This window comes from Bactrocera oleae, chromosome Y, assembly GCF_042242935.1.
Source record: "Bactrocera oleae isolate idBacOlea1 chromosome Y, idBacOlea1, whole genome shotgun sequence".
In the NCBI taxonomy this organism is placed as follows: domain Eukaryota; kingdom Metazoa; phylum Arthropoda; class Insecta; order Diptera; family Tephritidae; genus Bactrocera; species Bactrocera oleae.
In genome coordinates, this window is record NC_091542.1 from 2,925,841 (window position 1) to 2,950,530 (window position 24,690).

Genomic DNA, 24,690 nt, shown 5'->3' on the forward strand with positions numbered 1-24,690 from the left:
AGCGGATGACTATAGCATATAGATTCCATTCAAATTGAACAATCGGAATCAAATTCTTGTATGGAAAACTCTTTCATTTGACGAGGTATCTTTACGAAATTTGGCACGAATTATTATTTAAGGCTACGATGTAATCTCCGAAGAAATTATTCAGAGCGGATGACTATAGCATATAGATTCCATTCAAATTGAACAATCGGAATCAAATTCTTGTATGGAAAACTCTTTCATTTGACGAGGTATCTTTACGAAATTTGGCACGAATTATTATTTAAGCCTACGATGTAATCTCCGAAGAAATTATTCAGAGCGGATGACTATAGCATATAGATTCCATACAAATTGAACAATCGGAATCAAGTGCTTGTATGGAAAACTCTTTCATTTGACGAGGTATCTTTACGAAATTTGGGACGAATTATTATTTAAGGCTACGATGTAATCTCCGAAGAAATTATTCAGAGCGGATGACTATAGCATATAGATTCCATACAAATTGAACAATCGGAATCAAATTCTTGTATGGAAAACTCTTTCATTTGACGAGGTATCTTTACGAAATTTGGCACGAATTATTATTTAAGGCTACGATTTAATCTCCGGAAAAATTATTCAGAGCGGATGACTATAGCAAATAGATTCCATACAAATTGAACAATCGGAATTAAATGCTTGTATGGAAAACTCTTTAATTTAGGAGGTATCTTTACGAAATTTGGCAAGAATTATTATTTAAGGCTACGATGTAATCTCCGAAGAAATTATTCAGATTGGATGACTATAGCATACAGATTCCATATAAATTGAACAATCGGAATTAAATTCTTGTATGGAAAACTCTTTCATTTGACGAGGTATCTTTACGAAATTTGGCACGAATTATTATTTAAGCCTACGATGTAATCTCCGAAGAAATTATTCAGAGCGGATGACTATAGCATATAGATTCCATACAAATTGAACAATCAATCGGAATCAAGTTCTTGTATGGAAAACTCTTTCATTTGACGAGGTATCTTTACGAAATTTGGCACGAATTATTATTTAAGGCTACGATTTAATCTCCGGAGAAATTATTCAGAGCGGATGACTATAGCAAATAGATTCCATACAAATTGAACAATCGGAATTAAATGCTTGTATGGAAAACTCTTTAATTTACGAGGTATCTTTACGAAATTTGGCACGAATTATTATTTAAGGCTACGATGTAATCTCCGAAGAAATTATTCAGAGCGGATGACTATAGCATATAGATTCCATACAAATTGAACAATCGGAATCAAATTCTTGTATGGAAAACTCTTTCATTTGACGAGGCATCTTTACGAAATTTGGCACGAATTATTATTTAAGCCTACGATGTAATCTCCGAAGAAATTATTCAGTGCGGATGACTATAGCATATAGATTCCATACAAATTGAACAATCAATCGGAATCAAGTTCTTGTATGGAAAACTCTTTCATTTGACGAGGTATCTTTACGAAATTTGGCACGAATTATTATTTTAGGCTACGATTTAATCTCCGGAGAAATTATTCAGAGCGGATGACTATAGCAAATAGATTCCATACAAATTGAACAATCGGAATTAAATGCTTGTATGGAAAACTCTTTCATTTGACGAGGTATCTTTACGAAATTTGGCACGAATTATTATTTAAGGCTACGATTTAATCTCCGGAGAAATTAATTAAGAGCGGATGACTATAGCAAATAGATTCCATACAAATTGAACAATCGGAATTAAATGCTTGTATGGAAAACTCTTTAATTTACGAGGTATCTTTACGAAATTTGGCAAGAATTATTATTTAAGGCTACGATTTAATCTCCGGAGAAATTATTCAGAGCGGATGACTATAGCAAATAGATTCCATACAAATTGAACAATCGGAATTAAATGCTTGTATGGAAAACTCTTTAATTTACGAGGTATCTTTACGAAATTTGGCAAGAATTATTATTTAAGGCTACGATGTAATCTCCGAAGAAATTATTCAGATTGGATGACTATAGCATACAGATTCCATATAAATTGAACAATCGGAATCAAGTGCTTGTATGGATAATTCTTTCATTTGACGAGGTATCTTTACGAAATTTGGCACAGATTGTCAGTTAAGGCAAGAATGTAATCTCCGAAGAAATAATAAAGTTCGGATGATTATAGCATATAGCTGCCATACAAACTGAATAATCGGAATCAAGTGATTGTATGGAAAATTCTTTCATTTGACGAGGTATCTTTACGAAATTTGGCATGAATTATTATTTAAAGCTACGATGTAATCTCCGAAGAAATTATTCAGAGCGGATGACTATAGCATATAGATTCCATACAAATTGAACAACCGGAATCAAGTTCTTGTATGGAAAACTCTTTCATTTGACGAGGTATCTTTACGAAATTTGGCACGAATTATTATTTAAGGCTACGATGTAATCTCCGGGGAAATTATTCAGAGCGGATGACTATAGCAAATAGATTCCATACAAATTGAACAATCGGAATTAAATGCTTGTATGGAAAACTCTTTAATTTAGGAGGTATCTTTACGAAATTTGGCACGAATTATTATTTAAGGCTACGATTTAATCTCCGAAGAAATTATTCAGAGCGGATGACTATAGCATATAGATTCCATTCAAATTGAACAATCGGAATCAAATTCTTGTATGGAAAACTATTTCATTTGACGAGGTATCTTTACGAAATTTGGCACGAATTATTATTTAAGCCTACGATGTAATCTCCGAAGAAATTATTCAGAGCGGATGACTATAGCATATAGATTCCATACAAATTGAACAATCAATCGGAATCAAGTTCTTGTATGGAAAACTCTTTCATTTGACGAGGTATCTTTACGAAATTTGGCACGAATTATTATTTAAGGCTACGATTTAATCTCCGGAGAAATTATTTAGAGCGGATGACTATAGCAAATAGATTCCATACAAATTGAACAATCGGAATTAAATGCTTGTATGGAAAACTCTTTAATTTACGAGGTATCTTTACGAAATTTGGCACGAATTATTATTTAAGGCTACGATGTAATCTCCGAAGAAATTATTCAGAGCGGATGACTATAGCAAATAGATTCCATACAAATTGAACAATCGGAATCAAGTTCTTGTATGGAAAACTCTTTCATTTGACGAGGTATCTTTACGAAATTTGGCACGAATTATTATTTTAGGCTACGATTTAATCCCCGGAGAAATTATTCAGAGCGGATGACTATAGCATATAGATTCCATACAAATTGAACAATCGGAATCAAGTGCTTGTATGGAAAACTCTTTCATTTGACGAGGTATCTTTACGAAATTTGGGACGAATTATTATTTAAGGCTACGATTTAATCTCCGGAAAAATTATTCAGAGCGGATGACTATAGCAAATAGATTCCATACAAATTGAACAATCGGAATTAAATGCTTGTATGGAAAACTCTTTAATTTAGGAGGTATCTTTACGAAATTTGGCAAGAATTATTATTTAAGGCTACGATGTAATCTCCGAAGAAATTATTCAGATTGGATGACTATAGCATACAGATTCCATATAAATTGAACAATCGGAATTAAATTCTTGTATGGAAAACTCTTTCATTTGACGAGGTATCTTTACGAAATTTGGCACGAATTATTATTTAAGCCTACGATGTAATCTCCGAAGAAATTATTCAGAGCGGATGACTATAGCATATAGATTCCATACAAATTGAACAATCAATCGGAATCAAGTTCTTGTATGGAAAACTCTTTCATTTGACGAGGTATCTTTACGAAATTTGGCACGAATTATTATTTAAGGCTACGATGTAATCTCCGAAGAAATTATTCAGAGCGGATGACTATAGCATATAGATTCCATTCAAATTGAACAATCGGAATCAAATTCTTGTATGGAAAACTCTTTCATTTGACGAGGTATCTTTACGAAATTTGGCACGAATTATTATTTAAGCCTACGATGTAATCTCCGAAGAAATTATTCAGAGCGGATGACTATAGCATATAGATTCCATACAAATTGAACAATCAATCGGAATCAAGTTCTTGTATGGAAAACTCTTTCATTTGACGAGGTATCTTTACGAAATTTGGGACGAATTATTATTTAAGGCTACGATGTAATCTCCGAAGAAATTATTCAGAGCGGATGACTATAGCATATAGATTCCATACAAATTGAACAATCGGAATCAAATTCTTGTATGGAAAACTCTTTCATTTGACGAGGTATCTTTACGAAATTTGGCACGAATTATTATTTAAGGCTACGATGTAATCTCCGAAGAAATTATTCAGAGCGGATGACTATAGCATATAGATTCCATACAAATTGAACAATCGGAATCAAGTGCTTGTATGGAAAACTCTTTCATTTGACGAGGTATCTTTACGAAATTTGGGACGAATTATTATTTAAGGCTACGATGTAATCTCCGAAGAAATTATTCAGAGCGGATGACTATAGCATATAGATTCCATACAAATTGAACAATCGGAATCAAATTCTTGTATGGAAAACTCTTTCATTTGACGAGGTATCTTTACGAAATTTGGCACGAATTATTATTTAAGGCTACGATGTAATCTCCGAAGAAATTATTCAGAGCGGATGACTATAGCATATAGATTCCATTCAAATTGAACAATCGGAATCAAATTCTTGTATGGAAAACTCTTTCATTTGACGAGGTATCTTTACGAAATTTGGCACGAATTATTATTTAAGCCTACGATGTAATCTCCGAAGAAATTATTCAGAGCGGATGACTATAGCATATAGATTCCATACAAATTGAACAATCGGAATCAAGTGCTTGTATGGAAAACTCTTTCATTTGACGAGGTATCTTTACGAAATTTGGGACGAATTATTATTTAAGGCTACGATGTAATCTCCGAAGAAATTATTCAGAGCGGATGACTATAGCATATAGATTCCATACAAATTGAACAATCGGAATCAAATTCTTGTATGGAAAACTCTTTCATTTGACGAGGTATCTTTACGAAATTTGGCACGAATTATTATTTAAGGCTACGATGTAATCTCCGAAGAAATTATTCAGAGCGGATGACTATAGCATATAGATTCCATTCAAATTGAACAATCGGAATCAAATTCTTGTATGGAAAACTCTTTCATTTGACGAGGTATCTTTACGAAATTTGGCACGAATTATTATTTAAGCCTACGATGTAATCTCCGAAGAAATTATTCAGAGCGGATGACTATAGCATATAGATTCCATACAAATTGAACAATCGGAATCAAGTGCTTGTATGGAAAACTCTTTCATTTGACGAGGTATCTTTACGAAATTTGGGACGAATTATTATTTAAGGCTACGATTTAATCTCCGGAAAAATTATTCAGAGCGGATGACTATAGCAAATAGATTCCATACAAATTGAACAATCGGAATTAAATGCTTGTATGGAAAACTCTTTAATTTAGGAGGTATCTTTACGAAATTTGGCAAGAATTATTATTTAAGGCTACGATGTAATCTCCGAAGAAATTATTCAGATTGGATGACTATAGCATACAGATTCCATATAAATTGAACAATCGGAATTAAATTCTTGTATGGAAAACTCTTTCATTTGACGAGGTATCTTTACGAAATTTGGCACGAATTATTATTTAAGCCTACGATGTAATCTCCGAAGAAATTATTCAGAGCGGATGACTATAGCATATAGATTCCATACAAATTGAACAATCAATCGGAATCAAGTTCTTGTATGGAAAACTCTTTCATTTGACGAGGTATCTTTACGAAATTTGGCACGAATTATTATTTAAGGCTACGATTTAATCTCCGGAGAAATTATTCAGAGCGGATGACTATAGCAAATAGATTCCATACAAATTGAACAATCGGAATTAAATGCTTGTATGGAAAACTCTTTAATTTACGAGGTATCTTTACGAAATTTGGCACGAATTATTATTTAAGGCTACGATGTAATCTCCGAAGAAATTATTCAGAGCGGATGACTATAGCATATAGATTCCATACAAATTGAACAATCGGAATCAAATTCTTGTATGGAAAACTCTTTCATTTGACGAGGCATCTTTACGAAATTTGGCACGAATTATTATTTAAGCCTACGATGTAATCTCCGAAGAAATTATTCAGTGCGGATGACTATAGCATATAGATTCCATACAAATTGAACAATCAATCGGAATCAAGTTCTTGTATGGAAAACTCTTTCATTTGACGAGGTATCTTTACGAAATTTGGCACGAATTATTATTTTAGGCTACGATTTAATCTCCGGAGAAATTATTCAGAGCGGATGACTATAGCAAATAGATTCCATACAAATTGAACAATCGGAATTAAATGCTTGTATGGAAAACTCTTTCATTTGACGAGGTATCTTTACGAAATTTGGCACGAATTATTATTTAAGGCTACGATTTAATCTCCGGAGAAATTAATTAAGAGCGGATGACTATAGCAAATAGATTCCATACAAATTGAACAATCGGAATTAAATGCTTGTATGGAAAACTCTTTAATTTACGAGGTATCTTTACGAAATTTGGCAAGAATTATTATTTAAGGCTACGATTTAATCTCCGGAGAAATTATTCAGAGCGGATGACTATAGCAAATAGATTCCATACAAATTGAACAATCGGAATTAAATGCTTGTATGGAAAACTCTTTAATTTACGAGGTATCTTTACGAAATTTGGCAAGAATTATTATTTAAGGCTACGATGTAATCTCTGAAGAAATTATTCAGATTGGATGACTATAGCATACAGATTCCATATAAATTGAACAATCGGAATCAAGTGCTTGTATGGATAATTCTTTCATTTGACGAGGTATCTTTACGAAATTTGGCACGGATTGTCAGTTAAGGCAAGAATGTAATCTCCGAAGAAATAATAAAGTTCGGATGATTATAGCATATAGCTGCCATACAAACTGAATAATCGGAATCAAGTGATTGTATGGAAAATTCTTTCATTTGACGAGGTATCTTTACGAAATTTGGCATGAATTATTATTTAAAGCTACGATGTAATCTCCGAAGAAATTATTCAGAGCGGATGACTATAGCATATAGATTCCATACAAATTGAACAACCGGAATCAAGTTCTTGTATGGAAAACTCTTTCATTTGACGAGGTATCTTTACGAAATTTGGCACGAATTATTATTTAAGGCTACGATGTAATCTCCGGGGAAATTATTCAGAGCGGATGACTATAGCAAATAGATTCCATACAAATTGAACAATCGGAATTAAATGCTTGTATGGAAAACTCTTTAATTTACGAGGTATCTTTACGAAATTTGGCAAGAATTATTATTTAAGGCTACGATGTAATCTCCGAAGAAATTATTCAGATTGGATGACTATAGCATACAGATTCCATATAAATTGAACAATCGGAATCAAGTGCTTGTATGGATAATTCTTTCATTTGACGAGGTATCTTTACGAAATTTGGCACGGATTGTCAGTTAAGACAACAATGTTATCTCCAAAGAAATAATAAAGTTCGGATGACTATAGCATATAGCTGCCATACAAACTGAATAATCGAAATCAAGTGTTTGAATGGAAAACTCTTTCATTTGACGAGGTATCTTTACGAAATTTGGCACGAATTATTATTTAAGGCTACGATGTAATCTCCGGAGAAATTATTCAGAGCGGATGACTATAGCAAATAGATTCCATATAAATTGAACAATCGGAATTAAATGCTTGTATGGAAAACTCTTTAATTTACGAGGTATCTTTACGAAATTTGGCAAGAATTATTATTTAAGGCTACGATGTAAGCCCCGAAGAAATTATTTAAATTGGATGACTATAGCATACAGATTCCATATAAATTGAACAATCGGAATCAAGTGCTTGTATGGATAATTCTTTCATTTGACGAGGTATCTTTACGAAATTTGGCACGGATTGTCAGTTAAGACAACAATGTTATCTCCAAAGAAATAATAAAGTTTGGATGATTATAGCATATAGCTGCCATACAAACTGAATAATTGGAATTAAGTGCTTGTATGAAAAACTCTTTCATTTGACGAGGTTTCTTCACGAAATTTGGCACGGATTGTCAGTTAAGGCAAGAATGTAATCTCCGAAGAAATAATAAAGTTCGGATGATTATAGCATATAGCTGCCATACAAACTGAATAATCGGAATCAAGTGATTGTATGGAAAACTCTTTCATTTGACGAGGTATCTTTACGAAATTTGGCGTGAATTATTATTTACAGCTACGATGTAATCTCCGAAGAAATTATTCAGAGCGGATGACTATAGCATATAGCTGCCATACAAACTGAATAATTGGAATTAAGTGCTTGTATGAAAAACTCTTTCATTTGACGAGGTTTCTTCACGAAATTTGGCACGGATTGTCAGTTAAGGCAAGAATGTAATCTCCGAAGAAATAATAAAGTTCGGATGATTATAGCATATAGCTGCCATACAAACTGAATAATCGGAATCAAGTGATTGTATGGAAAACTCTTTCATTTGACGAGGTATCTTTACGAAATTTGGCACGAATTATTATTTAAGGCTACGATTTAATCTCCGGAGAAATTATTCAGAGCGGATGACTATAGCAAATAGATTCCATACAAATTGAACAATCGGAATTAAATGCTTGTATGGCAAACTCTTTAATTTACGAGGTATCTTTACGAAATTTGGCAAGAATTATTATTTAAGGCTACGATGTAATCTCCGAAGAAATTATTCAGATTGGATGACTATAGCATACAGATTCCATATAAATTGAACAATCGGAATCAAGTGCTTGTATGGATAATTCTTTCATTTGACGAGGTATTTTTACGAAATTTGGCACGGATTGTCAGTTAAGACAACAATATTATCTCCAAAGAAATAACAAAGTTCGGATGACTATAGCATATAGCTGCCATACAAACTGAATAATCGGAATCAAGTGCTTGAATGGAAAACTCTTTCATTTGTCGAGGTATCTTCACGAAATTTGGCACGGATTGTCAGTTTAAGCAAGAATGTAATCTCCGAAGAAATTATTCAGATCGGATGAATATAGCATATAGATTCCATACAAACTGAACTATCGGAATCAAGTGCTTGAATGGAAAACTCTTTAATTTACGAGGTATCTTTACGAAATTTGGCACGAATTATTATTTAAGGCTACGATGTAATCTCCGAAGAAATTATTCAGAGCGGATGACTATAGCATATAGATTCCATACAAACTGAACAATCGGAATTAAATGCTTGTATGGAAAACTCTTTAATTTACGAGGTATCTTTACGAAATTTGGCACGAATTATTATTTAAGGCTACGATGTAATCTCCGAAGAAATTATTCAGAGCGGATGACTATAGCATATAGATTCCATACAAATTGAACAATCGGAATCAAATTCTTGTATGGAAAACTCTTTCATTTGACGAGGCATCTTTACGAAATTTGGCACGAATTATTATTTAAGCCTACGATGTAATCTCCGAAGAAATTATTCAGTGCGGATGACTATAGCATATAGATTCCATACAAATTGAACAATCAATCGGAATCAAGTTCTTGTATGGAAAACTCTTTCATTTGACGAGGTATCTTTACGAAATTTGGCACGAATTATTATTTAAGCCTACGATGTAATCTCCGAAGAAATTATTCAGAGCGGATGACTATAGCATATAGATTCCATACAAATTGAACAATCAATCGGAATCAAGTTCTTGTATGGAAAACTCTTTCATTTGACGAGGTATTTTTACGAAATTTGGCACGGATTGTCAGTTAAGACAACAATATTATCTCCAAAGAAATAACAAAGTTCGGATGACTATAGCATATAGCTGCCATACAAACTGAATAATCGGAATCAAGTGCTTGAATGGAAAACTCTTTCATTTGTCGAGGTATCTTCACGAAATTTGGCACGGATTGTCAGTTTAAGCAAGAATGTAATCTCCGAAGAAATTATTCAGATCGGATGAATATAGCATATAGATTCCATACAAACTGAACAATCGGAATTAAATGCTTGTATGGAAAACTCTTTAATTTACGAGGTATCTTTACGAAATTTGGCACGAATTATTATTTAAGGCTACGATGTAATCTCCGAAGAAATTATTCAGAGCGGATGACTATAGCATATAGATTCCATACAAATTGAACAATCGGAATCAAATTCTTGTATGGAAAACTCTTTCATTTGACGAGGCATCTTTACGAAATTTGGCACGAATTATTATTTTAGGCTACGATTTAATCTCCGGAGAAATTAATTAAGAGCGGATGACTATAGCAAATAGATTCCATACAAATTGAACAATCGGAATTAAATGCTTGTATGGAAAACTCTTTAATTTACGAGGTATCTTTACGAAATTTGGCAAGAATTATTATTTAAGGCTACGATTTAATCTCCGGAGAAATTATTCAGAGCGGATGACTATAGCAAATAGATTCCATACAAATTGAACAATCGGAATTAAATGCTTGTATGGAAAACTCTTTCATTTGACGAGGTATCTTTACGAAATTTGGCACGAATTATTATTTAAGGCTACGATTTAATCTCCGGAGAAATTATTCAGAGCGGATGACTATAGCAAATAGATTCCATACAAATTGAACAATCGGAATTAAATGCTTGTATGGAAAACTCTTTCATTTGACGAGGTATCTTTACGAAATTTGGCACGAATTATTATTTAAGGCTACGATTTAATCTCCGGAGAAATTATTCAGAGCGGATGACTATAGCAAATAGATTCCATACAAATTGAACAATCGGAATTAAATGCTTGTATGGAAAACTCTTTCATTTGACGAGGTATCTTTACGAAATTTGGCACGAATTATTATTTAAGGCTACGATTTAATCTCCGAAGAAATTATTCAGATCGGATGAATATAGCATATAGATTCCATACAAATTGAACAATCAATCGGAATCAAGTTCTTGTATGGAAAACTCTTTCATTTGACGAGGTATCTTTACGAAATTTGGCACGAATTATTATTTTAGGCTACGATTTAATCTCCGGAGAAATTATTCAGAGCGGATGACTATAGCAAATAGATTCCATACAAATTGAACAATCGGAATTAAATGCTTGTATGGAAAACTCTTTCATTTGACGAGGTATCTTTACGAAATTTGGCACGAATTATTATTTAAGGCTACGATTTAATCTCCGGAGAAATTAATTAAGAGCGGATGACTATAGCAAATAGATTCCATACAAATTGAACAATCGGAATTAAATGCTTGTATGGAAAACTCTTTAATTTACGAGGTATCTTTACGAAATTTGGCAAGAATTATTATTTAAGGCTACGATTTAATCTCCGGAGAAATTATTCAGAGCGGATGACTATAGCAAATAGATTCCATACAAATTGAACAATCGGAATTAAATGCTTGTATGGAAAACTCTTTAATTTACGAGGTATCTTTACGAAATTTGGCAAGAATTATTATTTAAGGCTACGATGTAATCTCTGAAGAAATTATTCAGATTGGATGACTATAGCATACAGATTCCATATAAATTGAACAATCGGAATCAAGTGCTTGTATGGATAATTCTTTCATTTGACGAGGTATCTTTACGAAATTTGGCACGGATTGTCAGTTAAGGCAAGAATGTAATCTCCGAAGAAATAATAAAGTTCGGATGATTATAGCATATAGCTGCCATACAAACTGAATAATCGGAATCAAGTGATTGTATGGAAAATTCTTTCATTTGACGAGGTATCTTTACGAAATTTGGCATGAATTATTATTTAAAGCTACGATGTAATCTCCGAAGAAATTATTCAGAGCGGATGACTATAGCATATAGATTCCATACAAATTGAACAACCGGAATCAAGTTCTTGTATGGAAAACTCTTTCATTTGACGAGGTATCTTTACGAAATTTGGCACGAATTATTATTTAAGGCTACGATGTAATCTCCGGGGAAATTATTCAGAGCGGATGACTATAGCAAATAGATTCCATACAAATTGAACAATCGGAATTAAATGCTTGTATGGAAAACTCTTTAATTTACGAGGTATCTTTACGAAATTTGGCAAGAATTATTATTTAAGGCTACGATGTAATCTCCGAAGAAATTATTCAGATTGGATGACTATAGCATACAGATTCCATATAAATTGAACAATCGGAATCAAGTGCTTGTATGGATAATTCTTTCATTTGACGAGGTATCTTTACGAAATTTGGCACGGATTGTCAGTTAAGACAACAATGTTATCTCCAAAGAAATAATAAAGTTCGGATGACTATAGCATATAGCTGCCATACAAACTGAATAATCGAAATCAAGTGTTTGAATGGAAAACTCTTTCATTTGACGAGGTATCTTTACGAAATTTGGCACGAATTATTATTTAAGGCTACGATGTAATCTCCGGAGAAATTATTCAGAGCGGATGACTATAGCAAATAGATTCCATATAAATTGAACAATCGGAATTAAATGCTTGTATGGAAAACTCTTTAATTTACGAGGTATCTTTACGAAATTTGGCAAGAATTATTATTTAAGGCTACGATGTAATCCCCGAAGAAATTATTTAAATTGGATGACTATAGCATACAGATTCCATATAAATTGAACAATCGGAATCAAGTGCTTGTATGGATAATTCTTTCATTTGACGAGGTATCTTTACGAAATTTGGCACGGATTGTCAGTTAAGACAACAATGTTATCTCCAAAGAAATAATAAAGTTTGGATGATTATAGCATATAGCTGCCATACAAACTGAATAATTGGAATTAAGTGCTTGTATGAAAAACTCTTTCATTTGACGAGGTTTCTTCACGAAATTTGGCACGGATTGTCAGTTAAGGCAAGAATGTAATCTCCGAAGAAATAATAAAGTTCGGATGATTATAGCATATAGCTGCCATACAAACTGAATAATCGGAATCAAGTGATTGTATGGAAAACTCTTTCATTTGACGAGGTATCTTTACGAAATTTGGCGTGAATTATTATTTACAGCTACGATGTAATCTCCGAAGAAATTATTCAGAGCGGATGACTATAGCATATAGCTGCCATACAAACTGAATAATTGGAATTAAGTGCTTGTATGAAAAACTCTTTCATTTGACGAGGTTTCTTCACGAAATTTGGCACGGATTGTCAGTTAAGGCAAGAATGTAATCTCCGAAGAAATAATAAAGTTCGGATGATTATAGCATATAGCTGCCATACAAACTGAATAATCGGAATCAAGTGATTGTATGGAAAACTCTTTCATTTGACGAGGTATCTTTACGAAATTTGGCACGAATTATTATTTAAGGCTACGATTTAATCTCCGGAGAAATTATTCAGAGCGGATGACTATAGCAAATAGATTCCATACAAATTGAACAATCGGAATTAAATGCTTGTATGGCAAACTCTTTAATTTACGAGGTATCTTTACGAAATTTGGCAAGAATTATTATTTAAGGCTACGATGTAATCTCCGAAGAAATTATTCAGATTGGATGACTATAGCATACAGATTCCATATAAATTGAACAATCGGAATCAAGTGCTTGTATGGATAATTCTTTCATTTGACGAGGTATTTTTACGAAATTTGGCACGGATTGTCAGTTAAGACAACAATATTATCTCCAAAGAAATAACAAAGTTCGGATGACTATAGCATATAGCTGCCATACAAACTGAATAATCGGAATCAAGTGCTTGAATGGAAAACTCTTTCATTTGTCGAGGTATCTTCACGAAATTTGGCACGGATTGTCAGTTTAAGCAAGAATGTAATCTCCGAAGAAATTATTCAGATCGGATGAATATAGCATATAGATTCCATACAAACTGAACTATCGGAATCAAGTGCTTGAATGGAAAACTCTTTTATTTGACGAGGTATCTTTACGAAATTTGGCACGAATTATTATTTAAGGCTACGATGTAATCTCCGAAGAAATTATTCAGAGCGGATGACTATAGCATATAGATTCCATACAAATTGAACAATCGGAATCAAGTTCTTGTATGGAAAACTCTTTCATTTGACGAGGTATCTTTACGAAATTTGGGACGAATTATTATTTAAGGCTACGATGTAATCTCCGAAGAAATTATTCAGAGCGGATGACTATAGCATATAGATTCCATACAAATTGAACAATCGGAATCAAGTTCTTGTATGGAAAACTCTTTCATTTGACGAGGTATCTTTACGCTTGTATGGAAAACTCTTTAATTTAGGAGGTATCTTTACGAAATTTGGCAAGAATTATTATTTAAGGCTACGATGTAATCTCCGAAGAAATTATTCAGATTGGATGACTATAGCATACAGATTCCATATAAATTGAACAATCGGAATTAAATTGTTGTATGGAAAACTCTTTCATTTGACGAGGTATCTTTACGAAATTTGGCATGAATTATTATTTAAGCCTACGATGTAATCTCCGAAGAAATTATTCAGAGCGGATGACTATAGCATATAGATTCCATACAAATTGAACAATCGGAATCAAATTCTTGTATGGAAAACTCTTTCATTTGACGAGGCATCTTTACGAAATTTGGCACGAATTATTATTTAAGCCTACGATGTAATCTCCGAAGAAATTATTCAGTGCGGATGACTATAGCATATAGATTCCATACAAATTGAACAATCAATCGGAATCAAGTTCTTGTATGGAAAACTCTTTCATTTGACGAGGTATCTTTACGAAATTTGGCACGAATTATTATTTAAGGCTACGATTTAATCTCCGGAGAAATTATTCAGAGCGGATGACTATAGCAAATAGATTCCATACAAATTGAACAATCGGAATTAAATGCTTGTATGGAAAACTCTTTCATTTGACGAGGTATCTTTACGAAATTTGGCACGAATTATTATTTAAGGCTACGATTTAATCTCCGGAGAAATTATTCAGAGCGGATGACTATAGCAAATAGATTCCATACAAATTGAACAATCGGAATTAAATGCTTGTATGGAAAACTCTTTAATTTACGAGGTATCTTTACGAAATTTGGCAAGAATTATTATTTAAGGCTACGATTTAATCTCCGGAGAAATTATTCAGAGCGGATGACTATAGCAAATAGATTCCATACAAATTGAACAATCGGAATTAAATGCTTGTATGGAAAACTCTTTAATTTACGAGGTACCTTTACGAAATTTGGCAAGAATTATTATTTAAGGCTACGATGTAATCTCCGAAGAAATTATTCAGATTGGATGACTATAGCATACAGATTCCATATAAATTGAACAATCGGAATCAAGTGCTTGTATGGATAATTCTTTCATTTGACGAGGTATCTTTACGAAATTTGGCACGGATTGTCAGTTAAGGCAAGAATGTAATCTCCGAAGAAATAATAAAGTTCGGATGATTATAGCATATAGCTGCCATACAAACTGAATAATCGGAATCAAGTGATTGTGTGGAAAATTCTTTCATTTGACGAGGTATCTTTACGAAATTTGGCATGAATTATTATTTAAAGCTACGATGTAATCTCCGAAGAAATTATTCAGAGCGGATGACTATAGCATATAGATTCCATACAAATTGAACAACCGGAATCAAGTTCTTGTATGGAAAACTCTTTCATTTGACGAGGTATCTTTACGAAATTTAGCACGAATTATTATTTAAGGCTACGATGTAATCTCCGGGGAAATTATTCAGAGCGGATGACTATAGCAAATAGATTCCATACAAATTGAACAATCGGAATTAAATGCTTGTATGGAAAACTCTTTAATTTACGAGGTATCTTTACGAAATTTGGCAAGAATTATTATTTAAGGCTACGATGTAATCTCCGAAGAAATTATTCAGATTGGATGACTATAGCATACAGATTCCATATAAATTGAACAATCGGAATCAAGTGCTTGTATGGATAATTCTTTCATTTGACGAGGTATCTTTACGAAATTTGGCACGGATTGTCAGTTAAGGCAAGAATGTAATCTCCGAAGAAATAATAAAGTTCGGATGATTATAGCATATAGCTGCCATACAAACTGAATAATCGGAATCAAGTGATTGTATGGAAAATTCTTTCATTTGACGAGGTATCTTTACGAAATTTGGCATGAATTATTATTTAAAGCTACGATGTAATCTCCGAAGAAATTATTCAGTGCGGATGACTATAGCATATAGATTCCATACAAATTGAACAATCAATCGGAATCAAGTTCTTGTATGGAAAACTCTTTCATTTGACGAGGTATCTTTACGAAATTTGGCACGAATTATTATTTAAGCCTACGATGTAATCTCCGAAGAAATTATTCAGTGCGGATGACTATAGCATATAGATTCCATACAAATTGAACAATCAATCGGAATCAAGTTCTTGTATGGAAAACTCTTTCATTTGACGAGGTATCTTTACGAAATTTGGCACGAATTATTATTTAAGCCTACGATGTAATCTCCGAAGAAATTATTCAGTGCGGATGACTATAGCAAATAGATTCCATACAAATTGAACAATCGGAATTAAATGCTTGTATGGAAAACTCTTTAATATACGAGGTATCTTTACGAAATTTGGCACGAATTATTATTTAAGGCTACGATGTAATCTCCGAAGAAATTATTCAGAGCGGATGACTATAGCATATAGATTCCATACAAATTGAACAATCGGAATCAAATTCTTGTATGGAAAACTCTTTCATTTGACGAGGCATCTTTACGAAATTTGGCACGAATTATTATTTAAGCCTACGATGTAATCTCCGAAGAAATTATTCAGTGCGGATGACTATAGCATATAGATTCCATACAAATTGAACAATCAATCGGAATCAAGTTCTTGTATGGAAAACTCTTTCATTTGACGAGGTATCTTTACGAAATTTGGCACGAATTATTATTTAAGGCTACGATTTAATCTCCGGAGAAATTATTCAGAGCGGATGACTATAGCAAATAGATTCCATACAAATTGAACAATCGGAATTAAATGCTTGTATGGAAAACTCTTTCATTTGACGAGGTATCTTTACGAAATTTGGCACGAATTATTATTTAAGGCTACGATTTAATCTCCGGAGAAATTATTCAGAGCGGATGACTATAGCAAATAGATTCCGTACAAATTGAACAATCGGAATTAAATGCTTGTATGGAAAACTCTTTAATTTACGAGGTATCTTTACGAAATTTGGCAAGAATTATTATTTAAGGCTACGATTTAATCTCCGGAGAAATTATTCAGAGCGGATGACTATAGCAAATAGATTCCATACAAATTGAACAATCGGAATTAAATGCTTGTATGGAAAACTCTTTAATTTACGAGGTATCTTTACGAAATTTGGCAAGAATTATTATTTAAGGCTACGATGTAATCTCCGAAGAAATTATTCAGATTGGATGACTATAGCATACAGATTCCATATAAATTGAACAATCGGAATCAAGTGCTTGTATGGATAATTCTTTCATTTGACGAGGTATCTTTACGAAATTTGGCACGGATTGTCAGTTAAGGCAAGAATGTAATCTCCGAAGAAATAATAAAGTTCGGATGATTATAGCATATAGCTGCCATACAAACTGAATAATCGGAATCAAGTGATTGTATGGAAAATTCTTTCATTTGACGAGGTATCTTTACGAAATTTGGCATGAATTATTATTTAAAGCTACGATGTAATCTCCGAAGAAATTATTCAGAGCGGATGACTATAGCATATAGATTCCATACAAATTGAACAACCGGAATCAAGTTCTTGTATGGAAAACTCTTTCATTTGACGAGGTATCTTTACGAAATTTGGCACGAATTATTATTTAAGGCTACGATGTAATCTCCGGGGAAATTATTCAGAGCGGATGACTATAGCAAATAGATTCCATACAAATTGAACAATCGGAATTAAATGCTTGTATGGAAAACTCTTTAATTTACGAGGTATCTTTACGAAATTTGGCAAGAATTATTATTTAAGGCTACGATGTAATCTCCGAAGAAATTATTCAGATTGGATGACTATAGCATACAGATTCCATATAAATTGAACAATCGGAATCAAGTGCTTGTATGGATAATTCTTTCATTTGACGAGGTATCTTTACGAAATTTGGCACGGATTGTCAGTTAAGACAACAATGTTATCACCAAAGAAATAATAAAGTTCGGATGACTATAGCATATAGCTGCCATACAAACTGAATAATCGAAATCAAGTGTTTGAATGGAAAACTCTTTCATTTGTCGAGGTATCTTTACGAAATTTGGCACGAATTATTATTTAAGGCTACGATGTAATCTCCGGAGAAATTATTCAGAGCGGATGACTATAGCAAATAGATTCCATATAAATTGAACAATCGGAATTAAATGCTTGTATGGAAAACTCTTTAATTTACGAGGTATCTTTACGAAATTTGGCAAGAATTATTATTTAAGGCTAGGATGTAATCTCCGAAGAAATTATTTAAATTGGATGACTATAGCATACAGATTCCATATAAATTGAACAATCGGAATCAAGTGCTTGTATGGATAATTCTTTCATTTGACGAGGTATCTTTACGAAATTTGGCACGGATTGTCAGTTAAGACAACAATGTTATCTCCAAAGAAATAATAAAGTTTGGATGATTATAGCATATAGCTGCCATACAAACTGAATAATTGGAATTAAGTGCTTGTATGAAAAACTCTTTCATTTGACGAGGTTTCTTCACGAAATTTGGCACGGATTGTCAGTTAAGGCAAGAATGTAATCTCCGAAGAAATAATAAAGTTCGGATGATTATAGCATATAGCTGCCATACAAACTGAATAATCGGAATCAAGTGATTGTATGGAAAACTCTTTCATTTGACGAGGTATCTTTACGAAATTTGGCGTGAATTATTATTTACAGCTACGATGTAATCTCCGAAGAAATTATTCAGAGCGGATGACTATAGCATATAGATTCCATACAAATTGAACAATCGGAATCAAGTTCTTGTATGGAAAACTCTTTCATTTGACGAGGTATCTTTACGAAATTTGGCACGAATTATTATTTAAGGCTACGATTTAATCTCCGGAGAAATTATTCAGAGCGGATGACTATAGCAAATAGATTCCATACAAATTGAACAATCGGAATTAAATGCTTGTATGGCAAACTCTATAATTTACGAGGTATCTTTACGAAATTTGGCAAGAATTATTATTTAAGGCTACGATGTAATCTCCGAAGAAATTATTCAGATTGGATGACTATAGCATACAGATTCCATATAAATTGAACAATCGGAATCAAGTGCTTGTATGGATAATTCTTTCATTTGACGAGGTATTTTTACGAAATTTGGCACGGATTGTCAGTTAAGACAACAATATTATCTCCAAAGAAATAATAAAGTTCGGATGACTATAGCATATAGCTGCCATACAAACTGAATAATCGGAATCAAGTGCTTGAATGGAAAACTCTTTCATTTGTCGAGGTATCTTTATGAAATTTGGCACGGATTGTCAGTTTAAGCAAGAATGTAATCTCCGAAGAAATTATTCAGATCGGATGAATATAGCATATAGATTCCATACAAACTGAACTATCGGAATCAAGTGCTTGAATGGAAAACTCTTTTATTTGACGAGGTATCTTTACGAAATTTGGCACGAATTATTATTTAAGTCTACGATGTAATCTCCGAAGAAATTATTCAGAGCGGATGACTATAGCATATAGATTCCATACAAATTGAACAATCGGAATCAAGTTCTTGTATGGAAAACTCTTTCATTTGACGAGGTATCTTTACGAAATTTGGGACGAATTATTATTTAAGGCTACGATGTAATCTCCGAAGAAATTATTCAGAGCGGATGACTATAGCATATAGATTCCATACAAATTGAACAATCGGAATCAAGTTCTTGTATGGAAAACTCTTTCATTTGACGAGGTATCTTTACGAAATTTGGCACGAATTATTATTTAAGTCTACGATGTAATCTCCGAAGAAATTATTCAGAGCGGATGACTATAGCATATAGATTCCATACAAATTGAACAATCGGAATCAAGTTCTTGTATGGAAAACTCTTTCATTTGACGAGGTGTCTTTACGAAATTTGGGACGAATTATTATTTAAGGCTACGATGTAATCTCCGAAGAAATTATTCAGAGCGGATGACTATAGCATATAGATTCCATACAAATTGAACAATCGGAATCAAATTCTTGTATGGAAAACTCTTTCATTTGACGAGGTATCTTTACGAAATTTGGCACGAATTATTATTTAAGCCTACGATGTAATCTCCGAAGAAATTATTCAGAGCGGATGACTATAGCATATAGATTCCATACAAATTGAACAATCGGAATCAAGTTCTTGTATAGAAAACTCTTTCATTTGACGAGGTATCTTTACGAAATTTGGCACGAATTATTATTTAAGGCTACGATGTAATCTCCGAAGAAATTATTCAGAGCGGATGACTATAGCATATAGATTCCATACAAATTGAACAATCGGAATCAAATTCTTGTATGGAAAACTCTTTCATTTGACGAGGTATCTTTACGAAATTTGGGACGAATTATTATTAAAGGCTACGATGTAATCTCCGAAGAAATTATTCAGAGCGGATGACTATAGCATATAGATTCCATACAAATTGAACAATCGGAATCAAGTTCTTGTATAGAAAACACTTTCATTTGACTAGGTATCTTTACGAAATTTGGCACGAATTATTATTTAAGGCTACGATGTAATCTCCGAAGAAATTATTCAGAGCGGATGACTATAGCATATAGATTCCATACAAATTGAACAATCGGAATCAAATTCTTGTATGGAAAACTCTTTCATTTGACGAGGTATCTTTACGAAATTTGGCACGAATTATTATTTAAGCCTACGATGTAATCTCCGAAGAAATTATTCAGAGCGGATGACTATAGCATATAGATTCCATACAAATTGAACAATCGGAATCAAATGCTTGTATGGAAAACTCTTTCATTTGACGAGGTATCTTTACGAAATTTGGCACGAATTATTATTTAAGGCTACGATGTAATCTCCGAAGAAATTATTCAGAGCGGATGACTATAGCATATAGATTCCATACAAATTGAACAATCGGAATCAAGTGCTTGTATGGAAAACTCTTTCATTTGACGAGGTATCTTTACGAAATTTGGGACGAATTATTATTTAAGGCTACGATGTAATCTCCGAAGAAATTATTCAGAGCGGATGACTATAGCATATAGATTCCATACAAATTGAACAATCGGAATCAAATTCTTGTATGGAAAACTCTTTCATTTGAGGAGGTATCTTTACGAAATTTGGGACGAATTATTATTTAAGGCTACGATGTAATCTCCGAAGAAATTATTCAGAGCGGATGACTATAGCATATAGATTCCATACAAATTGAACAATCGGAATCAAGTTCTTGTATAGAAAACTCTTTCATTTGACTAGGTATCTTTACGAAATTTGGCACGAATTATTATTTAAGGCTACGATGTAATCTCCGAAGAAATTATTCAGAGCGGATGACTATAGCATATAGATTCCATACAAATTGAACAATCGGAATCAAGTTCTTGTATAGAAAACTCTTTCATTTGACGAGGTATCTTTACGAAATTTGGCACGAATTATTATTTAAGGCTACGATGTAATCTCCGAAGAAATTATTCAGAGCGGATGACTATAGCATATAGATTCCATACAAATTGAACAATCGGAATCAAGTGCTTGTATGGAAAACTCTTTCATTTGACGAGGTATCTTTACGAAATTTGGGACGAATTATTATTTAAGGCTACGATGTAATCTCCGAAGAAATTATTCAGAGCGGATGACTATAGCATATAGATTCCATACAAATTGAACAATCGGAATCAAATTCTTGTATGGATAACTCTTTCATTTGACGAGGTATCTTTACGAAATTTGGCACGAATTATTATTTAAGCCTACGATGTAATCTCCGAAGGAATTATTCAGAGCGGATGACTATAGCATATAGATTCCATACAAATTGAACAATCGGAATCAAGTGCTTGTATAGAAAACTCTTTCATTTGACTAGGTATCTTTACGAAATTTGGCACGAATTATTATTTAAGGCTACGATGTAATCTCCGAAGAAATTATTCAGAGCGGATGACTATAGCATATAGATTCCATACAAATTGAACAATCGGAATCAAGTGCTTGTATGGAAAACTCTTTCATTTGACGAGGTATCTTTACGAAATTTGGGACGAATTATTATTTAAGGCTACGATGTAATCTCCGAAGAAATTATTCAGAGCGGATGACTATAGCATATAGATTCCATACAAATTGAACAATCGGAATCAAATTCTTGTATGGAAAACTCTTTCATTTGAGGAGGTATCTTTACGAAATTTGGGACGAATTATTATTTAAGGCTACGATGTAATCTCCGAAGAAATTATTCAGAGCGGATGACTATAGCATATAGATTCCATACAAATTGAACAATCGGAATCAAGTGCTTGTATGGAAAACTCTTTCATTTGACGAGGTATCTTTACGAAATTTGGGACGAATTATTATTAAAGGCTACGATGTAATCTCCGAAGAAATTATTCAGAGCGGATGACTATAGCATATAGATTCCATACAAATTGAACAATCGGAATCAAGTTCTTGTATAGAAAACTCTTTCATTTGTCTAGGTATCTTTACGAAATTTGGCACGAATTATTATTTAAGCCTACGATGTAATCTCCGAAGAAATTATTCAGAGCGGATGACTATAGCATATAGATTCCATACAAATTGAACAATCGGAATCAAGTTCTTGTATAGAAAACTCTTTCATTTGACGAGGTATCTTTACGAAATTTGGCACGAATTATTTTTTAAGGCTACGATGTAATCTTCGAAGAAATTATTCAGAGCGGATGACTATAGCATATAGATTCCATACAAATTGAACAATCGGAATCAAGTGCTTGTATGGAAAACTCTTTCATTTGACGAGGTATCTTTACGAAATTTGGGACGAATTATTATTTAAGGCTACGATGTAATCTCCGAAGAAATTATTCAGAGCGGATGACTATAGCATATAGATTCCATACAAATTGAACAATCGGAATCAAATTCTTGTATGGAAAACTCTTTCATTTGACGAGGTATCTTTACGAAATTTGGCACGAATTATTATTTAAGGCTACGATGTAATCTCCGAAGAAATTATTCAGAGCGGATGACTATAGCATATAGATTCCATACAAATTGAACAATCGGAATCAAGTGCTTGTATGGAAAACTCTTTCATTTGACGAGGTATCTTTACGAAATTTGGGACGAATTATTATTTAAGGCTACGATGTAATCTCCGAAGAAATTATTCAGAGCGGATGACTATAGCATATAGATTCCATACAAATTGAACAATCGGAATCAAATTCTTGTATGGAAAACTCTTTCATTTGACGAGGTATCTTTACGAAATTTGGCACGAATTATTTTTTAAGGCTACGATGTAATCTTCGAAGAAATTATTCAGAGCGGATGACTATAGCATATAGATTCCATACAAATTGAACAATCGGAATCAAGTGCTTGTATGGAAAACTCTTTCATTTGACGAGGTATCTTTACGAAATTTGGGACGAATTATTATTTAAGGCTACGATGTAATCTCCGAAGAAATTATTCAGAGCGGATGACTATAGCATATAGATTCCATACAAATTGAACAATCGGAATCAAGTTCTTGTATAGAAAACTCTTTCATTTGACGAGGTATCTTTACGAAATTTGGCACGAATTATTATTTAAGGCTACGATGTAATCTCCGAAGAAATTATTCAGAGCGGATGACTATAGCATATAGATTCCATACAAATTGAACAATCGGAATCAAGTGCTTGTATGGAAAACTCTTTCATTTGACGAGGTATCTTTACGAAATTTGGGACGAATTATTATTTAAGGCTACGATGTAATCTCCGAAGAAATTATTCAGAGCGGATGACTATAGCATATAGATTCCATACAAATTGAACAATCGGAATCAAATTCTTGTATGGAAAACTCTTTCATTTGACGAGGTATCTTTACGAAATTTGGCACGAATTATTTTTTAAGGCTACGATGTAATCTTCGAAGAAATTATTCAGAGCGGATGACTATAGCATATAGATTCCATACAAATTGAACAATCGGAATCAAGTGCTTGTATGGAAAACTCTTTCATTTGACGAGGTATCTTTACGAAATTTGGGACGAATTATTATTTAAGGCTACGATGTAATCTCCGAAGGAATTATTCAGAGCGGATGACTATAGCATATAGATTCCATACAAATTGAACAATCGGAATCAAGTGCTTGTATAGAAAACTCTTTCATTTGACTAGGTATCTTTACGAAATTTGGCACGAATTATTATTTAAGGCTACGATGTAATCTCCGAAGAAATTATTCAGAGCGGATGACTATAGCATATAGATTCCATACAAATTGAACAATCGGAATCAAGTTCTTGTATAGAAAACTCTTTCATTTGACGAGGTATCTTTACGAAATTTGGCACGAATTATTATTTAAGGCTACGATGTAATC